This window comes from Oncorhynchus keta, unplaced genomic scaffold, assembly GCF_023373465.1.
Source record: "Oncorhynchus keta strain PuntledgeMale-10-30-2019 unplaced genomic scaffold, Oket_V2 Un_contig_11790_pilon_pilon, whole genome shotgun sequence".
In the NCBI taxonomy this organism is placed as follows: Eukaryota; Metazoa; Chordata; class Actinopteri; order Salmoniformes; family Salmonidae; genus Oncorhynchus; species Oncorhynchus keta.
Window position 1 is genome coordinate 35,827 of NW_026277622.1, and position 12,007 is coordinate 47,833.

A 12,007-nucleotide genomic window follows, 5' to 3' on the forward strand; every position below is an offset into this window, starting at 1 on the left:
GAGTGATGGAAATGTACAACTATCACTGCCCGGCCATCCTGTGTTCCCATAGCGAGCATTAATATCAGAATGACCGGTAAATGCATTTACAAGCATATTTTTATTTTTGGGTTACCAGTTGCACAACAATGCACGTGCATTTGCAATATGATTATATAGTGAAAAACATCACCTAATGGACATGATGAAATCAACACAACGAGTGATGGAAATGTACAACTATCACTGCTCGGCCATCCTGTGTCCATCAGACCAGTCAATTTAGCATTTTTGAGCATGTCAAATTTCATATGGTAAATGCACATTGAAACATATTGCAAATGCGCGCGCACTTGCAATATGATTCTATAGTGTAAAAACATCACCTAATGGACATGATGAAATCAACACAACGAGTGATGGAAATGTACAACTATCACTGCCCGGCCATCCTGTGTTCCCATAGCGAGCATTAATATCAGAATGACCGGTAAATGCATTTACAACCATATTTTTATTTTTGGGTTACCAGTTGCACAACAATGCACGTGCATTTGCAATATGATTCTATAGTGAAAAAACATCACCTAATGGACATGATGAAATCAACACAACGAGTGATGGAAATGTACAACTATCACTGCTCGGCCATCCTGTGTCCATCAGACCAGTCAATTTTGCATTTTTGAGCATGTCAAATTTCATATGGTAAATGCACATTGAAACATATTGCAAATGCGCGCGCACTTGCAATATGATTCTATAGTGTAAAAACATCACCTAATGGACATGATGAAATCAACACAACGAGTGATGGAAATGTACAACTATCACTGCCCGGCCATCCTGTGTTCCCATAGCGAGCATTAATATCAGAATGACCGGTAAATGCATTTACAACCATATTTTTATTTTTGGGTTACCAGTTGCACAAGAATGCACGTGCATTTGCAATATGATTCTATAGTGAAAAACATCACCTAATGGACATGATGAAATCAACACAACGAGTGATGGAAATGTACAACTATCACTGCTCGGCCATCCTGTGTCCATCAGACCAGTCAATTTTGCATTTTTGAGCATGTCAAATTTCATATGGTAAATGCACATTGAAACATATTGCAAATGCGCCGCACTTGCAATATGATTCTATAGTGTAAAAACATCACCTAATGGACATGATGAAATCAACACAACGAGTGATGGAAATGTACAACTATCACTGCCCGGCCATCCTGTGTTCCCATAGCGAGCATTAATATCAGAATGACCGGTAAATGCATTTACAACCATATTTTTATTTTTGGGTTACCAGTTGCACAACAATGCACGTGCATTTGCAATATGATTCTATAGTGAAAAACATCACCTAATGGACATGATGAAATCAACACAACGAGTGATGGAAATGTACAACTATCACTGCTCGGCCATCCTGTGTCCATCAGACCAGTCAATTTTGCATTTTTGAGCATGTCAAATTTCATATGGTAAATGCACATTGAAACATATTGCAAATGCGCGCGCACTTGCAATATGATTCTATAGTGTAAAAACATCACCTAATGGACATGATGAAATCAACACAACGAGTGATGGAAATGTACAACTATCACTGCCCGGCCATCCTGTGTTCCCATAGCGAGCATTAATATCAGAATGACCGGTAAATGCATTTACAACCATATTTTTATTTTTGGGTTACCAGTTGCACAACAATGCACGTGCATTTGCAATATGATTCTATAGTGAAAAAACATCACCTAATGGACATGATGAAATCAACACAACGAGTGATGGAAATGTACAACTATCACTGCTCGGCCATCCTGTGTCCATCAGACCAGTCAATTTTGCATTTTTGAGCATGTCAAATTTCATATGGTAAATGCACATTGAAACATATTGCAAATGCGCGCGCACTTGCAGTATGATTCTATAGTGTAAAAACATCACCTAATGGACATGATGAAATCAACACAACGAGTGATGGAAATGTACAACTATCACTGCCCGGCCATCCTGTGTTCCCATAGCGAGCATTAATATCAGAATGACCGGTAAATGCATTTACAACCATATTTTTATTTTTGGGTTACCAGTTGCACAACAATGCACGTGCATTTGCAATATGATTCTATAGTGAAAAACATCACCTAATGGACATGATGAAATCAACACAACGAGTGATGGAAAGGAACAACTATCACTGCTCGGCCATCCTGTGTCCATCAGACCAGTCAATTTTGCATTTTTGAGCATGTCAAATTTCATATGGTAAATGCACATTGAAACATATTGCAAATGCGCGCGCACTTGCAATATGATTCTATAGTGTAAAAACATCACCTAATGGACATGATGAAATCAACACAACGAGTGATGGAAATGTACAACTATCACTGCCCGGCCATCCTGTGTTCCCATAGCGAGCATTAATATCAGAATGACCGGTAAATGCATTTACAACCATATTTTTATTTTTGGGTTACCAGTTGCACAACAATGCACGTGCATTTGCAATATGATTCTATAGTGAAAAACATCACCTAATGGACATGATGAAATCAACACAACGAGTGATGGAAATGTACAACTATCACTGCTCGGCCATCCTGTGTCCATCAGACCAGTCAATTTTGCATTTTTGAGCATGTCAAATTTCATATGGTAAATGCACATTGAAACATATTGCAAATGCGCGCACTTGCAATATGATTCTATAGTGTAAAAACATCACCTAATGGACATGATGAAATCAACACAACGAGTGATGGAAATGTACAACTATCACTGCCCGGCCATCCTGTGTTCCCATAGCGAGCATTAATATCAGAATGACCGGTAAATGCATTTACAACCATATTTTTATTTTTGGGTTACCAGTTGCACAACAATGCACGTGCATTTGCAATATGATTCTATAGTGAAAAAACATCACCTAATGGACATGATGAAATCAACACAACGAGTGATGGAAATGTACAACTATCACTGCTCGGCCATCCTGTGTCCATCAGACCAGTCAATTTTGCATTTTTGAGCATGTCAAATTTCATATGGTAAATGCACATTGAAACATATTGCAAATGCGCGCGCACTTGCAATATGATTCTATAGTGTAAAAACATCACCTAATGGACATGATGAAATCAACACAACGAGTGATGGAAATGTACAACTATCACTGCCCGGCCATCCTGTGTTCCCATAGCGAGCATTAATATCAGAATGACCGGTAAATGCATTTACAACCATATTTTTATTTTTGGGTTACCAGTTGCACAACAATGCACGTGCATTTGCAATATGATTCTATAGTGAAAAACATCACCTAATGGACATGATGAAATCAACACAACGAGTGATGGAAAGGAACAACTATCACTGCCAGGCCATCCTGTGTTCATCAGGCCAGTCAATTTCACATTCCTGCAGGATTTTTATAGCATGACAAATTCGTGATGGTACCTGCCCATTGAACCATATTGCAAATGCACAGTGACTTTGCAAAAGTGAGAAAACATAAACAAATGGACATGATGAAATCAACACAACGAGTGATGGAAAGGTACAACTCTCACTGCTCGGCCATCCTGTGTTCATCAGACCAGTCAATTTTGCATTTTTGAGCAAGGTCAAATTTCATATGGTAAATGCACATTGAAACATATTGCAAATGCACGTGCACTTACAATATGATTCTATAGTGAAACAACATCACCTAACGGAGATGATGAAATCAACACAACGAGTGATGGAAATGTACAACTATCACTGCTCGGCCATCCTGTGTTCATCAGACCAGTCAATTTTGCATTTTTGAGCAAGGTCAAATTTCATATGGTAAATGCACATTGAAACATATTGCAAATGCACGTGCACTTGCAATATGATTATATAGTGAAAAACATCACAAAATGGACATGATGAAGTCAACACAACGAGTGATGGAAAGGAACAACTATCACTGCCCGGCCATCCCGAGTTCATCAGGCCAGTCAATTTTGCATTTCTGCAGGATTTTTGAGCATGTCAAATTTCTTACGTCATTTGGCCCACAAAAATCCTTATGCACAATTTAAAAAAATATATAAAAAAATATGATAATAAAATTGGACAAAAGTATATTCATACAGTTCTTACACATGTGTAATTGACAAAAAAATTGAAAGAATTTCAAAAAACGGTCCAGAAAGCACTTTTTAAGGGTGTGTGAAGTTTTTACAAAATTTTGACATTTTTGACTTTTGACTTTTGACTTCCTATGAAATCATATTGGAATTGGACAAAACATATTCCTTATGCGCATGTAAAAAAAAAAAAAAAAAAAAAAAATTATGATAATAAAATTGGACAAAAGTATATTCATACAGTTCTTACACATGTGTAATTGACAAAAAATCGAAAGAATTTCGAAAACGGTCCAGAAAGCACTTTTTATGGGTGTGTGAAGTTTTTACAAAATTTTGACATTTTTGACTTTTGACTTTTGACTTCCTATGAAATCATATTGGAATTGGACAAAACATATTCCTTATGCGCATATAAAATTTTAAAAAAAAATTATGATAATAAAATTGGACAAAAGTATATTCATACAGTTCTTACACATGTGTAATTGACAAAAAAATCGAAAGAATTTCGAAAAACGGTCCAGAAAGCACTTTTTTAAGGGGTGATAAGTTTTGAAAAAATTTCATTTTTTCAAAATTTTACTTTTGGACATTAATTTGGGTTACATATCCAATATGAAAAACCCCGGTGGAGCGCATTTGCCCCCTGTTGAATTTTTAAAGTGTTACAACTGGCAATTGCCATATGGCATTTGCAATACACTTTGGATGAATCAACGCCGAATTGGGTGGTATTGGCCAATGTGTATATGGTTTGTCCGATGCCAATGACTTGCCATTCATTTTTGTCCAATACAGGGGGTATTCCCTTACCAAAGTGAGTACCACAGAAAGAGCCATAATACCCATTAAAAACTAGCCGTCAAACAGGAAAATGGTTCCAATCATTTTTCCACCCTTCATGTTCCCCACAGGGGATTTTAAAAACACTTAAAATAAGGGCTGTGTTTCTTGTCGGCTTACCCTGGACTGGTAAACTATTTGAATCATTATGGACCTCAGACCACACGAAGCAGGAATATATTCAGAGCGTCCAAGCTAGCCACACATGCAGAATGCGTTACGCGACAAAAAAGGTAAGTCTGAGTACCAAATACTGAGAAGTGCGAAGGAAAAGCATGAATTCCGAAATTGGGACCGAGCCCTTCGTGAATAGGCTTACTGTCCAAGTTGTTAAAATGTGTTTCCGCCCGGTTTCGAACCGGGGACCTTTTGCGTGTGAGGCAAACGTGATAACCACTACACTACGGAAACCTAATGAGTGGAATACTAAGGGTGTGGCTGACTTTGGCGGGGTGGGACATTTATCGTTCTCAGAACCTATTGAAGATCTGAAATTACTTAGTCCATTAATTAAGCAATACGGCTTGAGAAGCCGGGAATTATGAGGTATTTTTTAAATATTTGTTTTATTAATAAAAACGATATGTTATCGCTTTGTCATTATGGGGCATTGTGTGTAGATAGATTTTATTTTATTTCGTCCATTTTAGTATAAGTCTGTAATGTAACAAAATGTGGAAAAAAGTAAGGGGTCTGAAAACTTTCCGAATGCACTGTACCTATGCAGGCTAGGTTCTATTCCTTTGCTAGCCAGCCAACTAAATCTATCACACAATCACATCAAGCAGCTGAAATGACAGAAAACGATCTACATTTTTGTTTGTTTTACCTTAGATTATATTGCCATTTCTTTGGATATATCCATTACAATGACCCTGATAAATGAATTTGCCTGGCTCAGAGAAGCTGTCAGTCTGTTCACATTCATACAGATCGCACGGTGGAGGTCCCCCAAAAAAACGGCAACATTGATCCACAGGTCGGAGAGGTAGACAGCAAGGTTTAGATAAACCACAACTGTTTCAAACCAAATGCTAGCCTCTGGGCATTGGGAAATATTGAATGTGACCTTTCGCGTGTGAGGCGAACGTGATAACCACTACACTACTGAAACTACAATACAAAAAGAGGAAGTCGTGGAAAATATTAGGAATGCCCACAAGACTCCCTCACATAATATCCCAAAGTGAGTACCACAGAAAGAGCCATAATACCCATTAAAAACTAGCGGTCAAACAGGAAAATGGTTCCAATCATTTTTCCACCCTTCATGTTCCCCACAGGGGATTATAAAAACACTTAAAATAAGGGCTGTGTTTCTTGTCGGCTTACCCTGGAGTGGTAAACTATTTGAATCATTATGGACCTCAGACCACACGTAGCAGGAATATATTCAGAGCGTCCAAGCTAGCCACACATGCAGAATGCGTTACGCGACAAAAAAGGTAAGTCTGAATACCAAATACTGAGAAGTGCGAAGGAAAAGCTTGAATTCCGAAATTGGGACCGAGCCCTTCGTGAATAGGCTTACTGTCCAATTTTTTCAAATTTGCTTCCGCCCGGTCTCGAACCGGGGACCTTTCGCGTGTGAGGCAAACGTGATAACCACTACACTACGGAAACCTAATGAGTGGAAAACTAAGGGTGTGGCTGACTTTGGCGGGGTGGGACATTTATCGTTCTCAGAACCAATTGAAGATCTGAAATTACTTCGTCCATTAATTAAGCAATAAGGCTTGAGAAGCCGGGAATTATTAGGTATTTTTAAAATATTTGTTTTATTAATAAAAATGATATGTTATCGCTTTGTCATTATGGGGCATTGTGTGTAGATAGATTTTATTTGATTTCGTCCATTTTAGTATAAGTCTGTAATGTAACAAAATGTGGAAAAAGTAAGGGGTCTGAAAACTTTCCGAATGCACTGTACCTATGCAGGTTAGCTTCTATTCCTTTGCTAGCCAGCCAACTAAATCTATCACACAATCACATCAAGCAGCTGAAATGACAGAAAACGATCTACATTTTTGTTTGTTTTACCTTAGATTATATTGCCATTTCTTTGGATATATCCATTACAATGACCCTGATAAATGCATTTGCCTGGCTCAGAGAAGCTGTCAGTCTGTTCACATTCATACAGATCGCACGGTGGAGGTCCCCAAAAAAACGGCAACATTGATCCACAGGTCGGAGAGGTAGACAGCAAGGTTTAGATAAACCACAACTGTTTCAAACCAAATGCTAGCCTCTGGGCATTGGGAAATATTGAATATGACCTTTCGCGTGTGAGGCGAACGTGATAACCACTACACTACTGAAACTACAATACAAAAAGAGGAAGTCGTGGAAAATATTAGGAATGCCCACAAGACTACCTCACATAATATCCCAAATTGAGTACCACAGAAAGAGCCATAATACCCATTAAAAACTAGCGGTCAAACAGGAAAATGGTTCCAATCATTTTTCCACCCTTCATGTTCCCCACAGGGGATTTTAAAACACTTAAAATAAGGGCTGTGTTTCTTGTCGGCTTACCCTGGAGTGGTAAACTATTTGAATCATTATGGACCTCAGACCACACGTAGCAGGAATATATTTAGAGCGCCCAAGCTAGCCACACATGCAGAATGCGTTACGCGACAAAAAAAGGTAAGTCTGAATACCAAATACTGAGAAGTGCGAAGGAAAAGCATGAATTCCAAAATTGGGACCGAGCCCTTAGTGAATAGGCTTACTGTCCAATTTGTTCAAATTTGTTTCCGCCCGGTTTCGAACCGGGACCTTTCGTGTGTGAGGCGAACATGATAACCACTACACTACAGAAACCTAATGAATGGAATACTAAGGGTGTGGCTGACTTTGGCGGGGTGGGACATTTATCGTTCTCAGAACCTATTGAAAATCTGAAATTACTTAGTCCATTAATTAAGCAATAAGGCTTGAGAAGCCGGGAATTATGAGGTATTTTTAAAATATCTGTTTTATTAATAAAAACGATATGTTATCGCTTTGTCATTATGGGGCATTGTGTGTAGATAGATTTTATTTTATTTCGTCCATTTTAGTATAAGTCTGTAATGTAACAAAATGTGGAAAAAAGTAAGGGGTCTGAAAACTTTCCGAATGCACTGTACCTATGCAGGCTAGCTTCTATTCCTTTGCTAGCCAGCCAACTAAATCTATCACACAATCACATCAAGCAGCTGAAATGACAGAAAACGATCTACATTTTTGTTTGTTTTACCTTGGATTATATTGCCATTTCTTTGGATATATCCATTACAATGACCCTGATAAATGCATTTGCCTGGCTCAGAGAAGCTGTCAGTCTGTTCACATTCATACAGATCGCACGGTGGAGGTCCCCAAAAAAACGGCAACATTGATCCACAGGTCGGAGAGGTAGACAGCAAGGTTTAGATAAACCACAACTGTTTCAAACCAAATGCTAGCCTCTGGGCATTGGGAAATATTGAATATGACCTTTCGCGTGTGAGGCGAACGTGATAACCACTACACTACTGAAACTACAATACAAAAAGAGGAAGTCGTGGAAAATATTAGGAATGCCCACAAGACTACCTCACATAATATCCCAAATTGAGTACCACAGAAAGAGCCATAATACCCATTAAAAACTAGCGGTCAAACAGGAAAATGGTTCCAATCATTTTTCCACCCTTCATGTTCCCCACAGGGGATTTTAAAAACACTTAAAATAAGGGCTGTGTTTCTTGTCGGCTTACCCTGGAGTGGTAAACTATTTGAATCATTATGGACCTCAGACCACACGTAGCAGGAATATATTCAGAGCGCCCAAGCTAGCCACACATGCAGAATGCGTTACGCGACAAAAAAGGTAAGTCTGAATACCAAATACTGAGAAGTGCGAAGGAAAAGCATGAATTCCAAAATTGGGACCGAGCCCTTAGTGAATAGGCTTACTGTCCAATTTGTTCAAATTTGTTTCCGCCCGGTTTCGAAACGGGGACCTTCCGTGTGTGAGGCGAACGTGATAACCACTACACTACGGAAACCTAATGAGTGCAATACTAAGGGTGTGGCTGACTTTGGCGGGGTGGGACATTTATCGTTCTCAGAACCTATTGAAAATCTGAAATTACTTAGTCCATTAATTAAGCAATAAGGCTTGAGAAGCCGGGAATTATGAGGTATTTTTAAAATATTTGTTTTATTAATAAAAACGATATGTTATCGCTTTGTCATTATGGGGCATTGTGTGTAGATAGATTTTATTTTATTTCGTCCATTTTAGTATAAGTCTGTAATGTAACAAAATGTGGAAAAAAGTAAGGGGTCTGAAAACTTTCCGAATGCACTGTACCTATGCAGGCTAGCTTATATTCCTTTGCTAGCCAGCCAACTAAATCTATCACACAATCACATCAAGCAGCTGAAGTGACAGAAAACGATCAACATTTTTGTTTGTCTTACCTTGGATTATATTGCCATTTCTTTGGATATATCCATTACAATGACCCTGATAAATGCATTTGCCTGGCTCAGAGAAGCTGTCAGTCTGTTCACATTCATACAGATCGCACGATGGTGGTCCCCAAAAAAACGGCAACATTGATCCACAGGTCGGAGAGGTAGACAGCAAGGTTTAGATAAACCACAACTGTTTCAAACCAAATGCTCGCCTCTGGGTATTGGGAAATATTGAATATGACCTTTCGCGTGTGAGGCGAACGTGATAACCACTACACTACTGAAACTACAATACAAAAAGAGGAAGTCGTGGAAAATATTAGGAATGCCCACAAGTTTACCTCACATAATGTCCCAAAGTGAGTACCACAGAAAGAGCCATAATACCCATTAAAAACTAGCGGTCAAACAGGAAAATGGTTCCAATCATTTTTCCACCCTTCAAGTTCCCCACAGGGGATTTTAAAAACACTTAAAATAAGGGCTGTGTTTCTTGTCGGCTTACCCTGGAGTGGTAAACTATTTGAATCATTCTGGACCTCAGACCACACGAAGCAGGAATATATTCAGAGCGCCCAAGCTAGCTACACATGCAGAGTGCGTTACGCGACAAAAAAGGTAAGTCTGAATACCAAATACTGAGAAGTGCGAAGGAAAAGCATGAATTCCAAAATTGGGACCGAGCACTTAGTGAATAGGCTTACTGTCCAATTTGCTCAAATTTGTTTCCGCCCGGTTTCAAAACGGGGACCTTTCGCGTGTGAGGCAAATGTTATAACCACTACACTACGGAAACCTAATTAGTGGAATACTAAGGGTGTGGCTGACTTTGGCGGGGTGGGACATTTATCGTTCTCAGAACCTGTTGAAAATCTGAAATTACTTAGTCCATTAATTAAGCAATAAGGCTTGAGAAGCCGGGAATTATGAGGTATTTTTAAAATATCTGTTTTATTAATAAAAATGATATGTTATCGCTTTGTCATTATGGGGCATTGTGTGTAGATAGATTTTATTTTATTTCGTCCATTTTAGTATAAGTCTGTAATGTAACAAAATGTGGAAAAAAGTAAGGGGTCTGAAAACTTTCCGAATGCACTGTACCTATGCAGGCTAGCTTATATTCCATTGCTAGCCAGCCAACTAAATCTATCACACAATCACATCAAGCAGCTGAAGTGACAGAAAACGATCAACATTTTTGTTTGTCTTACCTTGGATTATATTGCCATTTCTTTGGATATATCCATTACAATGACCCTGATAAATGCATTTGCCTGGCTCAGAGAAGCTGTCAGTCTGTTCACATTCATACAGATCGCACGATGGTGGTCCCCAAAAAAACGGCAACATTGATCCACAGGTCGGAGAGGTAGACAGCAAGGTTTAGATAAACCACAACTGTTTCAAACCAAATGCTAGCCTCTGGGTATTGGGAAATATTGAATATGACCTTTCGCGTGTGAGGCGAACGTGATAACCACTACACTACTGAAACTACAATACAAAAAGAGGAAGTCGTGGAAAATATTAGGAATGCCCACAAGTTTACCTCACATAATGTCCCAAAGTGAGTACCACAGAAAGAGCCATAATACCCATTAAAAACTAGCGGTCAAACAGGAAAATGGTTCCAATCATTTTTCCACCATTCATGTTCCCCACAGGGGATTTTAAAAACACTTAAAATAAGGGCTGTGTTTCTTGTCGGCTTACCCTGGACTGGTAAACTATTTGAATCATTATGGACCTCAGACCACACGAAGCAGGAATATATTCAGAGCGCCCAAGCTAGCCACACATGCAGAGTGCGTTACGCGACAAAAAGGTAAGTCTGAATACCAAATACTGAGAAGTGCGAAGGAAAAGCATGAATTCCGAAATTGGGACCCAGCCCTTAGTGAATAGGCTTACTGTCCAATTTGTTCAAATTTGTTTCCGCCCGGTTTCGAACCGGGGACCTTTCGCGTGTGAGGCAAACATGATAACCACTACACTACGGAAACCTGATGAGTCGAATACTAAGGGTGTGGCTGACTTTGGCTGGGTGGGGCATTTATCGCTCTCAGAACCTATTGAAAATCAGAAATTACTTTGTCCATTAATTAAGCAATAAGGCTTGAGAAGCCGGGAATTATGAGGTATTTTTAAAATATTTGTTTGATTAATAAAAACTATATGTTATTGCTTTTTCATTATGGGGTATTGTGTGTAGATAGATTTTATTTTATTTCATCCATTTTAGTATAAGTCTGTAACATAACAAAATTTGGAAAAAGTAAGGGGCCTGAAAACTTTCCGAATGCACTGTACATATGCAGGCTAGCTTCTTTTCCTTTGCTAGCCAGCCAACTAAATCTATCACACAATCACATCAAGCAGCTGAAATGACAGAAAACGATCTACATTTTTGTTTGTTTTACCTTGGATGATATTGCCATTTCTTTGGATATATCCATTACAATGACCCTGATAAATGAATTTGCCTGGCTCAGAGAAGCTGTCAGTCTGTTCACATTCATACAGATCGCACGGTGGAGGTCCCCAAAAAAAAACGGCAACATTGATCCACAGGTCGGAGAGGTTGA

The 12,007-nt window shown here is 38.9% G+C and overlaps 4 non-coding genes across 4 annotated transcripts; all 4 read right to left on the reverse strand.

Moving 5' to 3' along the window:
- Nucleotides 1–5,299: 5,299 nt before the first annotated feature.
- trnav-cac (transfer RNA valine (anticodon CAC)) lies at nt 5,300–5,372 on the reverse strand. Its single transcript has one exon. It is a non-coding gene; the product is annotated as a tRNA-Val (tRNA).
- Nucleotides 5,373–6,511: 1,139 nt separating this feature from the next.
- trnav-cac (transfer RNA valine (anticodon CAC)) lies at nt 6,512–6,584 on the reverse strand. The gene has a single exon. It is a non-coding gene; the product is annotated as a tRNA-Val (tRNA).
- Nucleotides 6,585–7,721: 1,137 nt separating this feature from the next.
- trnav-cac (transfer RNA valine (anticodon CAC)) lies at nt 7,722–7,793 on the reverse strand. The gene has a single exon. It is a non-coding gene; the product is annotated as a tRNA-Val (tRNA).
- A 3,559-nt stretch (nt 7,794–11,352) lies between these two features.
- Nucleotides 11,353–11,425, reverse strand: trnav-cac (transfer RNA valine (anticodon CAC)). The gene has a single exon. It is a non-coding gene; the product is annotated as a tRNA-Val (tRNA).
- Between the last annotated feature and the right edge of the window lie 582 nt (nt 11,426–12,007).